This window comes from Peromyscus eremicus, chromosome 3, assembly GCF_949786415.1.
Source record: "Peromyscus eremicus chromosome 3, PerEre_H2_v1, whole genome shotgun sequence".
In the NCBI taxonomy this organism is placed as follows: Eukaryota; Metazoa; Chordata; class Mammalia; order Rodentia; family Cricetidae; genus Peromyscus; species Peromyscus eremicus.
In genome coordinates this window covers 101,183,306-101,203,510 of record NC_081418.1, presented here as the reverse complement: position 1 = coordinate 101,203,510, position 20,205 = coordinate 101,183,306, and positions in this window count along the sequence as shown.

The window sequence follows — 20,205 nt, the reverse complement described above, 5'->3', positions numbered from 1 at the left end:
CTAACCTGGACCAGAGGTCGTTCTTCAGTGAAAAGGTCTAAGAGGGAGGATGAGGGATGAGGAAACAGAGAAGACAGGAAAGTTGAGACCAGGAAGTCTTGCACAAGCTGATTAACTATGCCAAGGAAGTTTATTAAGAAATACGGCATCTTTCAATACAGTTTTTATGAGAGAAATGGGACAAAGTCAACAGAAAACTACAATGGCATGAAGTCAGCAGGAAGCTAATCAAGCTATGTTGCACAAGGGGCACACAGGGTAGCTCAAGAGTGTCAGAGACCAAGCACACAGTGGCCTGGGGACTGATAACTCCAGTCTCTTTAGTGGGGAAAGTCAAGTTCCTGGAACCAATGCCTTAACTCCTTCGAGGATCTGGTCCCAGTCCCAGACGCGACCTACCAAGTCTGCCCCTGAGTAAGGACACAGATTGGGTCCCTTTTGTCCTTTCATCAAGGCCTCTGAGAAGGCCTTGGATCAGGCTGACTGTGGACACAATGTAGCCCTGGCTGGCCTGGAACTAGCTCTGTAGACCAGGCTGGCCTTGAACTTCCAGAGACCCACTTGCCTCTGCCTTCCGAGTGCTAGGCTCAAAGGCGTGTGCTGCCACACCTGGCTCTATTTTAGAATTTTTTTATTCCTAGGTCTCTGGCATTTATTTAAGCCAGTGTAAAACAGAATCTTTCAAACATTTTGCCTTGTGTTTGTCTTGTTGTTCAGATGTTTACAGGCATTTTGTCCCCTGACCTGGGACTCACATGAATCATCTGTCTCACTGGTTCCCTGACTTGATCAGCCATTATAATGCATCCCACAGACAACCCCAGTTTTAGTGGTTTTCCATTCTTTACATCTTTCATTTCTTTTTTTTGCCATAACATGCAGGCCAGAACCTCTCATTAAAGGCCAGGTAGAGGTGGCAACCATGAGTAAGCCTGAGGTCGGTGAGCAGGCTCACTAGCCAACCAGCCTAGCCAAACTGGTGATGCCCAGGTCACTACACCACACACAGAGACATGCAAATAAAGATTTTTTTTTAAATATAGATGGAGCTCACACTCCCTGTAGACTATCCATTATGTAGAATATGCATTGGAATTTTCAAATAAATTCCTTTTAAGAAAGGTTAAACTAAGTTGAAAATGAGAAAGTCTATATATCAAAGGCAGCAATGGGTAGAGCATAGCATGGGAAAAAGACACCAGCAACATATACAACAGATGCCATTGTTAATAGCATAGGATTGTATATGAGATGCTAACATTAACAATTACACAGTAATAATTAATATATGGCAGATAAAAGGCTTCTGTCTAGAGAATGCACAGAACTCCACAAGAAAAAAAAAACACACAGAAATAGCAAGACTTGAGCAGGAACTCCACCAAAGATGTTACCCAAATGGCTAATAAGCGTAGAAGCTGGGAACACCCTTCAGTAACCATGGGTGTTCCAGGACAAGCCACAGTGAGTATCTTCACACAGCCATGAGAAGGGATAAAATAAAAGTATGGGACAGTAGTAGGTATCAACAATGATGTGGAGAAACCGGAATGATAGTGTGGGAGATCCGTGTTTCCTCACCTAAGAAAGTAAGTCATGTATTAGCAATTCCATTCCTGTTCTGTTCCTCATATGCACGAAAGCTCAGAGCACCACGGGCCCTGCATCCAGGAGAGACATGAGAATGGCCCTAAGAGCCACTCAGCACAGGCTGTGGGCTCACCAACAGGAAAGTAGAAATACAAGGTTTATCTGAGTAAGTCCTTCAGCAAAGAACCCAAGCAAACCGCAGCTACACACAGCAGCAGGCATGGTCTCACTAATGGAATGCTGCTCGTGATGCCAAGCATCGAGGAAACAGACTGAATGCCTGTTTGCTTTTGGTGTTTTTTCTCCCTTTTGTTTGTTTGGTTTTTAGACAAGATCTTATGTAGTCCAGGCTGGCCTTGAACTTGCTATGTCACCAAGGAAGACCTTGAACTCTAATCCCTCCTGCCTCCAACTCTCAAAGTTCTGGGATTACAGGTCTGTAGCACAATGTCCACATATGTATATTTTAAGGCAAAATTAGACAGTGATGTTTATCACTTAGCACAATGACAAACAGAGGGAACATCTGACCACCAGAATAAATGCCAGGAGATAAGGGTTAGAACTCGAAAGGGACTGCTGGGGTTCTGTCAGGGCTCGGGGTCAAGCTGTGCTTCAGTGTGTGTGTGTGTGTGTGTGTGTGTGTGTGTGTGTGTGTGTGTGTGTGTGTGTGTGTACAGTTACCCTGGAAACATATACCCTTGTTTCTTTGAATTCTGCTCTTGCTTGAAGAAGTGTCTGCTGAAGGCCATGTGCCAAGTTTGGTCACCAGCCTGTGGCATTATTGAGAACGTTGTTGCCTTTAAGAGATGTCACTGGGAGCATGTCCCTGGAAGGGATGTTGGGACACTGGCCCTCTTTCTCTCTTACTTTTCTTTTTTTAATGTGTAGGAGAGTTTTGCCTGCCTGTGTCTGGACACCATATGCAAGCATGATACCTGAGGAGTTCAAAAGAGGGCATTGGACTACATTGGACCTGTAACTAGATGGTTACTGATAATTGTGAGCCATCATGTGGGTGCTGGGAACTGAACCCAGGTCCTTTGCAAGAGCAACAAGGGCTCTTAACCTCTGAGCGTCCCTCCAGCCCCCTTCCTCTTTCTCTTGCCTTCCCAGGAGCTATCACGTGAGCAGCTCCCTCCACCACAAGCTCCCACCACAATGTTCTGTCCCATCAGATCCAAAGCAACAAGATCAATCAGCTCTGGACTGGGTCCCCAAATCTGTGAGCCAAAACAAGATTTTTCTTCTTTGAAATTATTTTTTTTTAAATTATTTTTAATTAGTTTTTCTTTTGTGTGTTCGTGCACGTACTACAGCACATATGGACAGCTCCATCCTTTCCTGCCACCATGCAGGTTCCAGGAGTCAAATTTAGGCACCAGGCTTGGCAGCAAGTGCCATTATCCGATAAGCCATCTTACCAGCCCCACCTTTCCTGTCTTACAGCTGATTATCTCATGTATTTATCAAAGTGACTCAAAGCTACTTAGACAGCTTCAACATTTTCATAGTCACTTGCATTTTTTTTTTCCCTTGAGATAAGGTCTTAGGTAGGCCAAGCTGGCCTCAAACTCACTGTGTAGCTGAGGATGACCTGGAGCTCCTGATTTTCCTCTATTCCACCTCCAGAGTTCTGGGCTGACAATGTTCAACACCATGCCTGGCCATCTCCACTTGATTGTTAACCTTACGTTGCCACTCTTGGCCCCAGCCCTACACTTTTAAAAAGTGCCACGCAAACACCAAAGTGCAGAGTCAGCAGGCAGTTTGCCCTCTTTCCGTGAAACAAACCTAAGTTTGGGCACAAGACAAAGGGCCAAGGGCCAGGGCGGTGCAGCAAGAGAGTGGGCACCGGGCCTATCTGCCTATCTGGCCTCTGCGTCACACAGCGGCTCAGCACAGGGTGCAAATTGCAGTTTTGTAAATTGATTTCATTCCCAATGCACCAGGGAGCCTGTCACACAAAGAAACCCCAGAGCAAATTCATTTATTAATTGATTCAGCAAATATTTATCGAGTGCCTGTTTTATTCACAGAGCTGTGAACCCCTTTGGAACCTAAGAATTTATGTCACAGAGTGAGTGAATTCCCTCTCACTGGCCATGGAGGCCTGTGCTTCCAGATACTGACACTTTAAATGATGCTTGTTGTTTCTTGCTTCCTGTTTCAAAGGTTGTACATGTTCACTACGGAGTATTGAGAAAGGACAAAAAACAAAGCAGAGAAAATAAAATCAATGTCTCTAGGAACCATGCTGTTTACAAGTGTGTATTCATGTAGTGTGTGCATACATGTGTATGTGTGTTTATGAGCACGTGGAGGCCAGAGGCTGATGGTGACTCTCTTCCTCAATTGCTACCCACAGTATTTTTTTTTCAGTCTTACTCAGTCAATAAAGTGCTTGCTGAGATGATATATTTCAGTACAAGTGGAGTGACAGTGATAACTTGAGTTCAGTCCCCAGCATCCACAGTGAGTGTGTGTGTGTGTGTGTGTGTGTGTGTGTGTGTGTGTGTGTGTGTAAACCTGGGCACAGTGCTGAGTGCCTGTAACCAGACCACTGGGGTTGCAGACACAGGAGGAGCCCTGGGCTGGCTGACCAACCAGTCTTCTAGAAGCATCGTCTTCAGCAGGCCTTGTCTCGAAAGCTGAGGTGGAAAGTGATAGAAGACACCTGATAGCAACCTCTGGCCTCTACATGTGCACACAGACAGACAGACAGACAGACACACACACACACACACACACACACACACACACACACACACACACGAAATAGTTTTTAAACCAGCCGTGAAAGGACAAGTGCCATGTGACTCCACATGCATGTGGTCCCTAGAGCCTTGGGTTCAAAGAATGTATCATGGTAGGTGCCAGGGCCTGGGGAAGGATGGAGAGTTAGTCCTTAAAGGGGACAGAGCTTCAGTTCGAGAAGATGAGGTAGCTGCAGGACACTGTGTGCTTCTTACTGCTGAGCTGTGAAGCTCAAAAGGTTAGCTAGAGCCAGGGGATGGTGGCACATGCATGCCTTTAATCTCAGTTCTCGGGAGGAGATGCAGGCTGATCTCTGTGAGTTCGAGGCCAGTCTGGTCTACAGGCCAACCCGGTCTACAGGCCACCCTGGTCTACAGATCAAGGTCTAGGGCAGCCAGGGATGCACAGAGAAACCCTGTCTGGAAAAAAATCATACCCCCCCCCCCACACACACAAAGTTAAACAGAAATTGTAATGGGAATGTCATCACAGTTCGAAAGATTTCATTTATTAATTTATTTTACAAACACCTCATGTTGAAATCGTTTTTTTCTTGCAAATAGTGTTGTTTCCAGATCAGGACTTTGTGTGGCCTTGAAAATTGTTTCAATCCTTAACAGCGCATTCTCTGGACTCAGCTGCACTGTTGGCAGCTGATTCTGTCAGTCTTGCCTTGCCCCTCCCCCACAAATGAAGTGGGCAGACAGCAAAGGTTGAAGAGACCATGTCTGGATGATGGCTGCTAAGGACCACAGGAGGGTGAAGGCCCAACAGAGAAACAGAAGATGTAGCTAGCCCTCGGTGGGATACTGAACAAGAGGGGTCACCACCAGCTCTGTTACAGCTCTGAGTTTAGAAACAGAGGCAGCCAGCCTCAGAGGCTGGCCCACATCGGGAGGCCTCTGGGGAGCAGGAGGAACCGACCTCTGACAGGTGGTCCAGAGAGTCTGACTCCGAGGAGACTACGCATGGGGTTTATATAGACCCAGCTGAGCCTTGATTGGCTGGGGGCATACAAATGAGAAAGAATAAGGACCAATCAAGGGAGTTTACTAAAACTGAGGCAGGTTCTCAGTCCCAGGGGCTTTGTTTCCCCTCCCTTCCCCATCAGTTTTCGGCAGAAGAGAGACAGGCTGGGGGGGGGGGGTTGGGGAGTGTGGGGGGGGGGGCTGAACCTAAGGTTGTTGCTGTTCCAGATGCTGCTCTGATCACAGCTATAATCCCTCCACAGCCATCAGTGCCTGGTCTGAGGACAGTGGTCTGGAGTGAGCTAACCGCTGTAGAAGTGAATCAACCTAACCACAGGCTCCCTGACAAAAGCGGTCCCCAACTCACACGGTTCTCACAGTTGATGGCATGTCAACACCCAACCTGGATTCCAGCACCCCCTGTGGCCTGTACTGCCTCCATAGAAACTTCAAGCTCCCCCTAGGAATGGCGGGTGGTGTTCTGAACCCTGTTATCACTCCTTTGGGCACACAGAATGCTGAAGACTGGAGGTATAGGGAGGGTCCCCTCTGAACTGTTGCACCCTGACCACCTGTCAGAACCTGTTACACTTACAGTATTGAAAATAGCACTCAAGGGTCCTCTCCAGCATTCTATTGCTACATAGCCTTCCCTTGTATGAACACAAAGAAAGATGATTTAAGCCCCCCACCTCGTGGTTGTTTTAAACTTTCTGCTTTTATAATTGTCCCTACGGGGAACATACGCACAGCTAAATCTTTACTCGCTTAATTACTACCTTGGAATAAATTACAAGATCTGGAATTGATGGTTCAAAAGACACAAGCGTGTAAAGGCTTTTTGATACATATTGCCAAATTGACCTAGCAAAAATGTACTAAAGCCTGCCCTCAGACCTGCAGCAAGGGCCATGCCTGCTTCCCTGCATACCTCCCAGCACACACACACACACACACACACACACACACACACACACACACACACCGACCCTCAGCTTAGCTTGTGCTTTTCCTCCTCTGCCAATCACACAGTTTGTTTTTAAGCACCTTATAGTTGTGCTAGGAATGTTCTGGGTTTATTAGCCACTCATGGTTTTGAGTCTTTTGTCAGAGTTCTTTGTCTGTCTCCCTGTGGAGGGGGCCTCCTCTCCTCTCCATAATGGCCTACGGAGCACTGAGAAGTACCTGCCTTCCTGAAGCGGGTCCCAGCTGCAATCCGTACCCTCTCTGGTTGCTATGCAGATGTGCCAGTGGAGGGGACCAGTCACCATGGCCACAGATGCCCGGGTCTCCACGAGGAGCTGGCGGGGAGAGGTTGCCATGGTAATGCTACCCAAGCGGGGCCTGGCTCCCCGCCCACCATGCAAGGCTTTGAGGGCTGTGGGGAGGAAGCAGGGGGTTCCGTAGCCATGTGCCCACAGCGCCCAGCCTGAGGAGCCGGCAGCTTAGACTAGTCCATCCCTGAACATGGAGATGCATGATAAGATGAGAGATGAAACTGCTCGTCCCAGAACTTAAAAGTCATGTCCCTCGGCCAGACCGGAGAGTCCTCAAGGCGCTAAATGAACGCTTTGTGAATAAAATTGGGATTATCTTGTGACTGGCACAGTCACAGTGCTGTGAAGTGTGTTTAAAGGACTGGCTTGTTAGAGTGACATTCAAAATACACACCAGTTCTTTTTTTTTTTTTTTTTTTGGTTTTTCGAGACAGGGTTTCTCTGTGTAGCTTTGCGCCTTTTCCTGGAACTCACTTGGTAGCCCAGGCTGGCCTCAAACTCACAGAGATCCGCCTGGCTCTGCCTCCCGAGTGCTGGGATTAAAGGCATGCGCCACCACCGCCCGGCTACACACCAGTTCTTTAAAGCTGGGCACATGCCTTTGAGTTGTGATCACCAGCCTTCTCAAAAACAATGAGCAGGAAGTGTCAGGCCTCTTGGAGACAACCTGCCCCTCATTTTACAGATGAGTTGTGTACCCCGAAACCCACATGATGAATTTCTGCCCCTCATAATTACAGGTGGGACAGCACTTAGAGATAGCCTTTAAGGAGACAATTAAGTGAAAATGTGGCTTTAGGGTGGGGTCCTAAGCCACTGGCTGTTGTCCTTATGAAGAGGAGGTGAGGACATAGACACACACAGACAGATGTCAGGAACCCACATGGGGAGATGGTGCCTACCAGACAAGAAAGTCAGCCTCAGAAGAAACCAACTGTGACTGCTCCCCCTCCATCCACTTCCCAAAGAACACTCTGAACTGTTCACAGGATGTGGACCACAGCCCACTGCTTTGCTTATTTCTTTGGGGAAACTGAGGTAGCTCTGCTCCACCTCCATGGGGAAGCTGAAAGGAAGATGTCATCACCCTTCAAATGTCTCCAGCTCTGGCTATCTTTGGCAGGCCTGAGTTCTTTCTGCCTGAGGTTAGGGATATTTATATCATTTTTGACTCATTATATATTCATTCCATGATCTCACTCACATTCTCCGGATGCCTCCCTTGCTTGCACTAGACACTGGGCAAGGTGCTGAGGTGACCGAGTGTGCAGAGCACACAAGTGTCCACCCTCACCACACGTTGCCCAGTGATAGCCTCTCACATGCTCCACGAACAGTATGGTGTTGATAGGACAGATCCAGAAGGACAGGGCAGATGTGTGTTGACAGGAAAGAAAAGAGAAACATTTGAAGCAGAAACCAGAAAGCAAGGAACAGCCAGGGGGAAGGCTGGGGGCAGAAGGAACCGTGAGTGACTATTCCTGGGGCTGGGATGAGTATAGGTGCCCATAGACACCGTCCCAGCATTCTGTGTGGAGAAGTAAGGGTCCAGCGGCAAGGAGGATGGTGCCGTAAATTTGTCGCCGAGTATACTGTGCTGAGGGTCCCCTTGCCAGCACCCTCCTCCCCTGGCGTGCAGCAAGCATTGGTAGAAAGCAAGTAAGTGTTAGAGAGAAAACTAAGCTATAATTTCAGTTTTGAATCAGCATGATCTGTGACCCCAACGGTGCTGTGTTGTAGGGGACACTGTGCAGCCCAGATTCCTGCTTCTGGGCCAAGAGCAGCTGATCCTGCTCAAGTAGATGGGATTGTTAGTGACTGCCACTGGGTTTTTAGGGAGGGGCCTCAGCCAATGACAGCCACCCTGCTAGCTCATGTTCCTCTCAGGGAGGAAGGGGCATCAGAAGGAGTCGGCTCCGTTCAACAACTGGCTGGTGTGGGGCTCACAGACCTGCAGGAACACCTAGGGAATTCACTGGGGTTTTGCTACTCTACTCCACAGCCCAAGTCCCCTCTCTAAACAGCCTCCTGCAGGCAGCTCCTCTCTCTAACCCCTTTCCCCCCAGAAACTGGCTCCAGGCATATTTGTTCTAATCAGCTCCCACAGATACACAACAGGTATTCAGCGTTCAGCATCCTAAGAATGGAGAGACTGCTAGGCCAGGACATAGGTAAGTTCTAGATCCATGTCACTCTTCCCCTTGCCTGACCTTGGTCCAGATACATGTTACCACCATCCACTGAGCCCTGGCCAGGGCCTCGAAGAGTAGGCTCAGCCAGCAGCTCTACTCTGGCTTCTCTGGTGGCTCCTGGTTCCACTTCACTGGCTGCCACTTCTGCTCAGAATGCTGTCTCTCACTCCCATCACTGGCCTGTCTCCAGGAAGATATCCTAGAAGCCAACACCACTAGGTGCCCATGAAGTATTTAAAAAGCGCCTCCAGGGAAAGCAGTCGTGGGGGCCAGAAGAGCAAGAGAGAGAGAGAGAGTAAAGAGGAAGGCCGTGTAGGAGCTGCCCTGTGTCCCTGATCATAGACCAGGGCCGAGCTTTCCCATGCCCACCTCCATCTGGCATCACCCAACACCCAGGCTTCCCTCTCTAGTGCAGTGTGCCTATCTGCACTAGACAGAAGCTTGCTGAAGAACTAGAAAGGATACCCTGAGTTGGTGGCAAGGTCTGTGGGGATCTGGGTCAGGTTAGAGACATTACCCTGTCAATCGGGACCAAATGAGCATCCTCCTCAAAGCCTCCTGGCCCAGGAAGGCTGCTCTTCCTGGGTCCTCTGTACCACTCTTCCCATCCCCAGTGATCTGTGCACCTCAGGACCAGATGGGGGGTGCTAGGCTCGGCTTCCCCTAGGACCTCTGTGGTTTGGGGCTCATTTAGGGTATCAGGAACTTGTTCCTTTAGAGAAAGATCCAGCAGGGACATTGGTATTGATTCCATTCCGACACAGCTGAAGTTCACATTCAAAAACAATCATGAGATCAATCCCTCTAGTTGTGGCAAACTGTAGACAGACTCCTGAGAGTCCTGGCACAGGGGCTTCGCTCCCAGTCGGAGGCTGACTAGAACACAGACTTGAATCTGTCTCATTACATGCCGCGTCAGTGGGAACAAAAGATCAAGACAGCGGTCATCTGCACACTGACGCCCCTCCTTTCACACCGGCCTGTGGTAACACTGAACTTGGTGCTGGCTCACATTTCTTTGTCCTGACTGACATCAGCATAGAGCTGACCAAAGTGGGAGGGGGAACAGGCGATTGTTGTCTGTGGGTTCACAAGGGCAGACCCTCTCCAGGGTAAGACTGCTCACAGAGAGCAAGAATAGAAGCTGTGAGTCTAGAGGGCCTTAAAGTCAACCCTCAGCTGCCACCCTGCCAGCAGGGCAGGATGTTCCACAGGTGGGCTCCCCCAACAAACACTTCAGCAAGGCTGTGGGCAGGAAGCAGCTAAGCCCTTTCTAGCCAGTAGAAATTTTGTTCTCCTCCATTCTTTCTAGAAAATTTTTTAGGACCACTCTTACATACAAGGCATCAGGCACCCTCTGGAACCATGGGACTGGCACTCAGCCCCTCTCTGCCTCCCTTGTAAAATGGAGCTGCTCATTCCTCCACACTGTGTGCTTGCTCCAGCGTGGAGTGAGCCGAAACACTCCAAGGACTCAGCACGGAGCTTGGTACGCAGCGAGTGCTAAATGAGTCTGGCTATTCTTAGATCCCCCGGGGCTGCTGTTCTGGTGGGTGAGATGGGGAACTAAGAAGCCAGTTGGATCACCCCCAGAGGAGCAAGTGCCACCAACCAAACAAGGTAGTCATGAGGAGCATGGGACAGGAGTACCTGTGGCTCCTGTCAGATGGTACCTGTGGCTCACACCCATGCCGTCCTCTTGTGCTCACCCCAGCCAAATAAGGCTCACGGAGGCCCACGGAGGCTCCTCAGCCAGTGGGATAGGCTTCTGTGGGAAGAGTAAGCATGTCTGGGGACTTGGGACCTCAACAACTCCCTGTCCTCCTGGGAAGCTGAGAGGAGGAAGGAGATACATAGAAAACAGAACAGCAGACAGATGAGGGATGTGCTGGACTGACATGGGCTCATAGTAGCAATTTCCACAATGCCCCTCCCTGTCCTTTCCATGTTCCCTCCCCCTCCAAGCTTTCCCCTCAAGAAAACACCTTTTTTTTTTTTTTTTTTTTTTTTTTTTTGTCTGAGAGGCTACCACTGACTGGAGTCCCCGGTTGCTAGGTGATGAGAACTCAGTCTGGCAGGCAGAGTAGGGAGCAGAGCAGGGGCTAGTGGGCTTCAGTGTCCCCCCCCCCCCCCCCCCGCCGCCAGCCCTACAGACAGCTGGGCACACAGACCCATAGGCCCAGCGGCAGGCAGAAACAGACAATGGTAGAGGAAGGCGCTGGGCCCCTACAGCACACTCGCACCATCAGAGAACACCCAAACAATGCCAGGCTTCTGTATATAAACACCCCCCACCACTCAGACAGGCACAGCAGGAAGACAGGAGGCTTGGATTCACACAAACACAGGCACAGGTGCACCCCAGATGCCTGCCACTCTGCAGAGAAGAGAGGGGCCTCTCCAAGCTATACCAGAGCTCAAAAGGACCCCCAGGGCAGAGACAATAGGACACCCAAGGAGAACCACATCCTCTCCCCAAGAATGCTGCCCACCCCATCCTTCTCTCTTCCCACGTCCTCTAGAAGAACAGAGGCCATCTTTAGTCCAGAGCCCAGCCAGGCTTTGTGTATCACCTTATCTCCCTTGCTGAGGACACTAAAAATGCTCCCTGCTCCTAAGGTTCATTGACACCTTGACACCTTCAGCAAATAAAGGCTGTGGGACTTCACACACACACACACACACACACACACACACACACACACACACACACACACACAGGACCTCTGTGTAGTCCTGGCTGGCCTGGAACTCACTCTGTAGACCAGGCTGGCCTCAAACTCACGGAGATCTGCCTACCTATCTCCCAAGTGTTAGGATTAAAGATGTGAGTAACCACCATGTGACCCTGGGACTTCTGAAGAGGAGACAGGCACATTGACCTGGGGGCAGTGTCCTAAGAGGGACCTTTGAGCAGGGAGATTGCAATAGTGGTGGGTATCATCCAAAACACAGGAGAAGGTTGCCAAGCCCTTGGGTGCAGGGCTGAAGGAAAAAAGTGAGGCAGGGAGTCTTCTCATTGCTGAGAACAAATATCTGACAGGAAGCCCGCTAAGGAAGAAAGGGTTTGTTGTGGCTCAGCTGAGGCTACAGTCCATCATGGTGGGAAGTCCTGGTACAGGAACATGAGGCAGCTGGTCCCATGGCATCCACCGTCAGGAAGCAGAGAGAGATGAACGCTGGTACTCAGCTCACTTTCTCCTTTACTCAGCCCAGGACCCCAGCCCATGGGAATGGTGCCGCCCACCATCGGGGTGGGTTTTCCCTCCTCAGCTGAACTCGGGGAACACCTCACAGTCTGCCCAGCAGTGTATTCCCATGGTAATTCTAAATCCAGTCACACCAAATGAAGATTAACCATCACAGGGAGCCACAGTGGCTGCCATACAGGGACACAATGGCCAGCAGAGAACTTGAGAAGGCGTGTAAGCAGGGAGTGGATTCTGGAGGACGCAGTTCTAGAAGTGAAGCCTGGGTGCAGAAGGCCACGGCCTTGGGGATGCCTTGGGGACTGAAAAGGAATAGATGTGCAATTTGGCAGATACAGGACCAGGTGCTAGACATGGTGAGGTGTCTTCCATTCCCTGAATAAACCCAAACTCTCGATCCCTTCCTTCAGCGAGCACACCCGTGTCTGTCAGCACAACAGTGCTAGGCAGCATGAAGCCAAAGTCCACTCTCGCCCTCTGAGGCCACTGGTGACAGCTCCTGCCTTTTGACCTACACTGTGGTTGGTGTCGTATCAGAGCTGGTCAGAAGTGACAGCATGCAGGAAAACACTCTAGCTCAGAAGTCTCAACGCTCCGTGCAGGCCCAGCCACAGCAATTACACTACAAGCAAGTGCTAGAACCGTTACACCTGCCACAGGGTAGGAGACAAACTATCAGAACTCCTATTGAGCATCTCCTCCCCAAAGAAAAACAAATGGGCACATCAGAGCAAACAGAAGTTCAACCCCCCTCATCAGGCAGCCCTGTCCCTTCACAGGGAAGTATGACAGAGCCAGCCTCTCCCGGGCTCATCCTCCTTCTCCACGTGGCCTGTAAGTTGATTTATGGATTATCGTCTCTATATTTAATTAAACTAACCCTAACAAAATGAGCAAGTGGCTTAAGAAGTGTCCCATTCAGAAACCAGGGCTGAAGACGGGGTAAACAGATGCTTAGGAAAGACGTGGCGTCAGGCTCCTTGTTCCCTGTGCTGTGCTCACATGGATGCTGATGGACCCGGGAGACACCCTCCCCCTGGGATAGGGGAGCTCCACTTTATATCCTATGTGTCACAAACAAAATACTGAGAGGAATGCATCCGGGAGGGTGCATACACGCCTTCCCCAGGGCTGCCCACGCGGCAGGTCTCTGGGAGGTCAAATTATTATAGTGAGTTTGTATAACAGCAGAGATGAAAGTGCAGTAAAAATGTTAAGCATCTTGGGCTTTTAAGCTATTTTGAAAATAGTTGTAGGTTTATTACTGAAGAATCACACACACACACACACACACACACACACACACACACACACACACACCCCAAGTTGGGTTCCTGAAAACCCTCCCCTAGCTCCTCCTAGTGGTAACATGTCAAATAACTAAGGTGTGCTTGAGTAGATTAAAAAGTGGATATTGCTGTACCATGGGGGAGTAGTTTGACGGTGTCACGGATGCCTAAGAGGACACAAGAGGAGTCTACTTCACCCCTGTGGTTTCTCAAAGCCCACAACTCCAGTGCAGGAATAAAAAAGCACCACCAAGACGCTAAACTCAAGGACTTCCCTAAAGAAACCCGCAGTCCTCTTTCAACGTCAAAGACGTGCTAGGTAAGAAAAGACTGAAGAACACTGCCTGGCAGATCAGCAGAGACCTGGACATCACCACTCCTCCTGAGCTACCCCACCTTGCTCTTTGTCCCACCCATGGACACCAACGGGGACCTCAAAGCCTCAGCTGACTGTGTCATGGCACATGCATTGTAGGACCCAGCTCATTCCCTGGAACACAAAAGAACAAGAATGAAAAAACAGGGCATCTCAACACCAGTGAATGGGGATGCTACGGCTTGGTTCCAGACTCCAGAACATTGTAGACCTTCGTTTCTGTTGAAGTTGTATCTGCCAGGCCAATCAGCTGTCGATCGGTTGGAGTTTGACTTGTGACTGAGCGAAAGATGAGCTTGGGTCAAGAGACAAGGCAGAGGCCAGTCTGGATGGCCTTGACCACCAAGTCTGAAAGGCCCGGTGTGGTCAGAGTGAGGCTCTGAGGTGCCCTTACTGTTCACGGGCTGAGCAGGAAGCAAGCTAGGACAGCTAAACAGGAATAGTAATGTCCTAGTGATAGGGGAGGAGGGAGCCAGATGAGCATTAGGGAGCAAGCCTGTGAGGAGAGGAGACAGTGAACTATGAGGGGAGGGAGCATCTTGCCCCTGGAGAGCAAAGGCTAGGCCTCAGAGCTGCGTTCCTGGGAGACAACATCTTTTGTGCAGCACAGACCCACTTCACACACGGCATCACCCGAGCTAACACAGCGGGGTGGAGAGCCAGGGACCCAGCTTGCCATTGTGTACCCGTGCCTGAGTCATGAGCATGTTCTGAGCCGCCTGCTTCCTGTTTAATGAATGAAGGAGACAGACTGGGGGAGGTGGGGAGTCCTTCTCCCCGCCGTGCAGGCTTCCTGAGTCCCTGGAACAGATAGGTGAGCTGTACTCTGGTCCTGAGCTCCTAGTCAGCCAGCTCCCTGCTGGGTCTGGCTCCAGGTTAATAGTGTCAGTGGCCCAGATCAGGCTGGGGTGGCGACCAGCAGGAGGTGGACTCTGCTATAGTTACTGCTGCTGTGTGAGGAGCTACTCCTGACTTCCCAGCATTAAACAGCTGCCATTTCCTGTGTGTAACTCTGAGGGACAGTACTTTAGACAGAGCCCAGCATGGTAGCTCACCTCCACAGGTCTGAAGCCGGGGTTGGGAAAGCCGAAGGCTGGCAGTGACTGGAGCCACTGAGGGTTAGAGTCACCTGGGGCTTCTTCATCATAAGCCCCACTGGGGGCTGGACTGGGATTCAGGCTGTGTGGCTGACTCATGTGACCTTCCTGCTTGGCAGGGACTTAGAGCCTGCCCTAGGTTCCCACAGGGCTGCAACAAAGAAGGCAGAATCTGACCCTCGCCTCCGAGCAGCCTTCTGTCCAAGTCATGGAAATCAGGAAGGTTGGCCCAGACCCAAATCTGAGGGGGGCCCTTGACAGGGGGAAGAAGCCATTGCTTTGGATCCTGTGAGCTGGAACATGTTCTGACCCACTTTAGGAAATGGCTCTTCCTTCGGGGTCAGGTTCACACAGTGACCTTCCTTCTGGCCTTGCATCTCCTCTGTAGCCACCACCACCACGGCAGTGTTGATGCATCCCACAGCTTGACATGCTGGCCTCAGTCTCCCCACTGACACTTCTCTTGGCACAGTAACCCTCAGAAGAGACCCGACTCCCGGCCTGTCACATCCTCCAGAGCAAGCCATCTTGTATGACATTCTGACCTCAGGGACTAATTGTGTCATCCATCAGGGAAGTGACCCCTGTCCCCCTCTGGCCCAGCCCTGCACCCCACTCCTCTACACACCCCCAGTCTTCAACTTCGAAAGTAGTCCTGCCCTGGATTGACACTCCACTCTGACATCCTCTGGGCCCCTCTTTTTCACTGAGCCCAGACCTGGGGACTCTAGTCCTGTGACCCCAGCCATGCTTCAGTGACTCTGCTGAAGGCCTAGCTTCCCTGAAACTTCTCAGAGATGGAGCCAACACCTACCAGCTGCTCATCTTCCCCTCATGACATAGGTCCAGGCAAGGATACAGCCTTGTTTGTCCCTGTGGAGTTCACATCCCAGGAGACTCAGTGCATAGACCACCGAACCAGCAGATTGTGGTCAGGTGTAAAGTGTCCGGAAAAGAAGTGGATGGGCCCTGTGGCAGGCTGGAAGAGGAATGAGCAGGAGTCCATGGGGATGATGGATAGGGGGTGCACCCTAATCAGCTGCCCTCCAGCCCCAGCCAGAGCCTGGGAGATAAATACCCCAAGAGCTGCCCCTGTGCAGGGAGGGGCACACCCCATCTAGGCAGCTGTCTGCAGCTGGAATGCTGGCCCCACTTATCTGATCCCGGGCAGCTGAGCTACTCCCACAGGTGCTATGTAATTAAGACTTCTGTGGTGGTTAACTCTGGGTCAAGTTAGCCGGGTTAAACCAATACTCAAGCTGAGGTCAAAAGCCAGTCTAGATGTTTCTGCAAAGGTGTTATTTTAGACAACGTTCACATTGAAATCAATGGGCTTTGAGGAACTCAGATCACTGTCTACAGCACAGTGGGTCTCAGTTGATCCATCAAGGCCAGGAGAGAGCAGAGGCTAACCTCCCTGAAGGAAGGAAGACTTTGGGATGCTCTCAGACTTGAACAGCAAGGCAGCTCTTTGCAGCTGGCCAGCCAGCCAGCTCTAAGATTGCCTGATCTCTGCATACCAGGGGGCTAGTTCTGCAATCCCTCTCTCTCCCCTTTCTCCTCGCACACAGGGCTCTGTTGATTCCCCTCTCAGGAGACCAGCTTCTCTCTCAGGAGTTGTCATTTACACAGACCTGAATGACATGAAGGACACTGACACACAGGCACCTGGGACATAGGTTCAGTTAAGAACTTGAGGGCAACTGGCGGCTTATTGCCACCCAGCATGGCTGGGAAGCCAGGGACCCCAGAGGAGTGGAGAGCTGGGGATGGCTGCGGAACCAACCATGTGGGCCTTGTGAGAGAAGATAAACTGCTGTTAATCCTGGGGAGTTAGGAGGGAGGCAGCCAGGCAGAGCATGGAGGGCGGAGGTCCACAAGGAGGGAGATGCTGTGGCCTGTGTGAAAGGTGACAACCACGTTAATAAGGCGATGACCGGGAGGCTGGAAGTATGGGTGATTTGATTCCGGATATATTTGGAGGCTGAATCTAAAGGCCAGAGTACCGACTGTGAGCTTTGAAGCAACGAGAGGGATCAGGTGGGGTAAGGACACGGTCAGAGTTTAAAGAGCTCCGGAGAATCCTGTCACAGCGGATGGCATGATGGGAACAGTCGCTACTGTCCCCCTAGGCAGGGTAAAATCTGGTAACACATGAGTAGAGGGACCACCTTTATCCTAGCCACCCTGTGGCCTATAGGCACAGATACCTATGCTCTAGGCAAAGGCCAGAATAGCTCCTGGCCCATTGGACCCTGCAAAGAGTGCAAGGCCAGAGCCAAGCCAGCACCAGAGCAGAGCCTGAGGAACTCAGGCGAACTAAAGAGAGAAGACACAAAATAATTAGTGAGCAGAGTGTGTAATTAAGTGCTAAATTGTGTGTTTCAGACTGGCTGAGCTGCAAGAGTGAGGGTGGGAGAGTTGCAGCACCCTGGAGTGGCTGGGGAAGGGGGACACTGGAGAGGGTGCTCCACACAGAGACAGGGTTCCCAGGTGTGTGAGCAACAGTAAGGGGTGGGGTCAGATTACAGGGGGGCTGCAAAGGAGAGAACCCCCAGAGCAGTGGAGGAGGAGCGTAGTACATGAGCCAGGAGCCGTGGGCACTCTGTGCCACACTGGGTCTCAGGTGCTATGTCTGTGAAATATGGTTGCTTGCTAGGGACATCAGTGACAACTATGTTCAGGCCCAGGGTAGGGTCTGGAACTGGGAACTCCAGCCAGACAAGTGGGTGGGCAGGCAAGCAAGCAAGGGAGACCTGGATGGACAATAGACAACTGCATCTGGCCCTCTAGCCTGTCCCTGCAGGACCCCTGGTACAAATTCTACCCACTTTTATTGTATACCTTATCCCACAGAAGTGTAGGGCTGCATAGTGGCCCTGGATTGGTCAAGACTCGGGGGCCTGCATGACATGGTGACCTCACTGAGGCTCTGAGAAGTCGGCATTGCTGAGAGAAACTACAGGCCCCAGGAAAGCGAAACTGGGGACCTCAAAGCTCAACAAGACTCAAACAATTGGAGTTCACAGCTGGGGCAGGAGAGGGCCTGGTTGAAAGGCCAGGAGGGTCAGGCTGTGACAGGGACAGGCAGGGCACCAAGGCCAGGGGCTGGCAAAGGAGTCAGTGAGCAGGAAACCCCCCTCTTCAGCTCTGTGTTTGCGGTGTGGCTTAGCACACGCTGCCTGTTAAACAAATGTTATGACAGGACTACTTGATCATCCAGAGACAGCAGTGACACTCAGCTGTCACCAAGGGTAGCCTCCAATGGGGCACTCTTCTCTAGCCAAAGCCTCCAAGGTTCGCACATGGGCAGGAGGAAGCTGGCGTCGCAGGATGCTTCCATCCCTCCAGGCACGGCCCTATCCATTAACAAGTCCTGGGGCCTACGACACAGAAAACAGCAGCCAGAGCTGTCTGGCTGCAAACGATACCCACGAGCGGTGGGCAGGCCGGAGAGGAGTGAGAGCCCAGTTTGCGCAGGACCCATGTAAAGCCAGAGCATAAAGCCTCAAAGTGAGGAGGTTAGGAGCCAGGCAGATCTCTATGAGTTCCAGGCCAGCCTGGTCTACAGAGCAAGATCTAGGACAGGCACCAAAATGACACAGAGAAACCCTGTCTTGAGAAAAACCAAAAAAAAAAAAAAAAAGATGGCAAATTAGCAATCCGCAACAGACCTGATGGAGACCTGAACAAAGTGAAGGAACCAAGTAGGGATGTGGAGGAAGAACATCTAAGCACTGAACAGCATGAGCAAAGGTCCTGAGGCCAAATGATGCCTGGTGGTTTCTGAGGCTGTAAAAGAAACAGGAGTGATAGGAGAATGATCATAGGGAGCCAACTTCATGAGGCCAGGGAGGCACCTGGGTCTGTGCACAGGCCACAAGGCCACTGGAGGGGATGGAGAAGGAGGGGCAGGATCTGTGTTCAGAACGAAGAGGACCTCTTTGGGGGCTGGAGGAAAGAGGGGTGACTAAGAGCAGAAACAGGGAGGCTAGATATTGGGGGATGGGTGGCTCTACATAGGAAGTTGCCACTGGATGGAGGTCATGTGTCTAGGGCAGCCATAACAGGGCCTCTTGACAGAGGAAATGTGGGGTCTCAGGGGCAAGGAGATCCACAGGCTTCCAAAGAATGGAAAGCCTCCTCCTCCATTCATTCATTCATTCATTCATCCATCCATCCATTCTCCACTCATTTCTCTTTGTGGAGGGGAAGAGGAGGAAGTGATGATGGACATGAAGATCTGGTTACAGCATTGCTTGTCAGAGTGAGTTGTTTACCCTTTTATCAATAGAGATAATAAACAAACACACCTCCCAGAGTCATTCGGAATAAAAGCAGGCAGTTCTGAGACTGGAAGAGATTTCTACCCACCAGACCTTTGTTCTCTAGAACAAACACTATCCAGTCCCGTGCAGGCCTCTGGAGATGCTGGGGACCAACAGCTGCAGTCCAGCCCAGGCTAGCCCTACGGCATCAGGGCACAGGAAGACTCTGACCAGCCAGAGCGTCGAGTGAGAGCCAGAGAAGTATGCTGAGGACGGTGACAGGTGAACCCAGCTGAAGACGCAGCTGGGGCCAGAGATGCATGTACAATGATCAGGGGAATGTTCAACAAGGCAAACTGGGGCTTGCTCAAGGAGGCTGTGGGTCCCAAGAGATCTCTGACACCCGCTGGGGGTGTGACCTTTCCCACTGGGCTAGGCTAGCACAGGAAAAGATCCTGTCACTCCCTCAAGATGACAGAGCTCCCCGAGACTCCTCCTACCTGGCCCCCACCCAGTGCCTTCCTGCTGAGCCTGTACCTGCCCTCTGTCCTCTCAACCCTCGTCCCAGGGTTATGATGAGACCTTGGCAAGTCCCCTGCCTGCTCTGGGCCTCCACGGGAGGCCTAGATTCAGTCTGTTCTTTGCAGAGTCGGGGACACAAGGCACAATGAGCCAGTAGCCCTCGGAGGAGGACTGTATCCAAGGCAGTAGCCCAGCTGAGCCGCCGATTTCGCTGTCTTTAAACAAAGCTTCCAGATGGGGCACTGCTCTCTGTGGGTGCGCTAGCCGGCTGCTTCAGTGATCCACTAATTGGGTCTCCAGGGAAGGGGCTGAGGAAGAACAGCCTCTCCCGCATCCATCGGTCCATCCATCCGTCCATCCATTCACCAAGAGTCTACCATGTGAACGAGGATACTAGGGGCTATTGTAGTTAATGGGAAGACAGCATTGCACAGATGGGCCAGCTGGCCCACCATGCCTACACAGGGAGCAGTCTCTGAAGCCCATGGGGCAGAAAATTAAACAGGATTGAGTGGCAGAGAAGGAGCATCTCCCAGGAGGTGAAATTTAAGCCAAGACCTGGCAGGTGAGATGGGACCAGCGGGCCACCATGGGGAAGGGACATCTTACAGGAGGCTGTAAAGCAAAGGCTGAGAACCAGCCTATTCTTAGAGGAGTTGA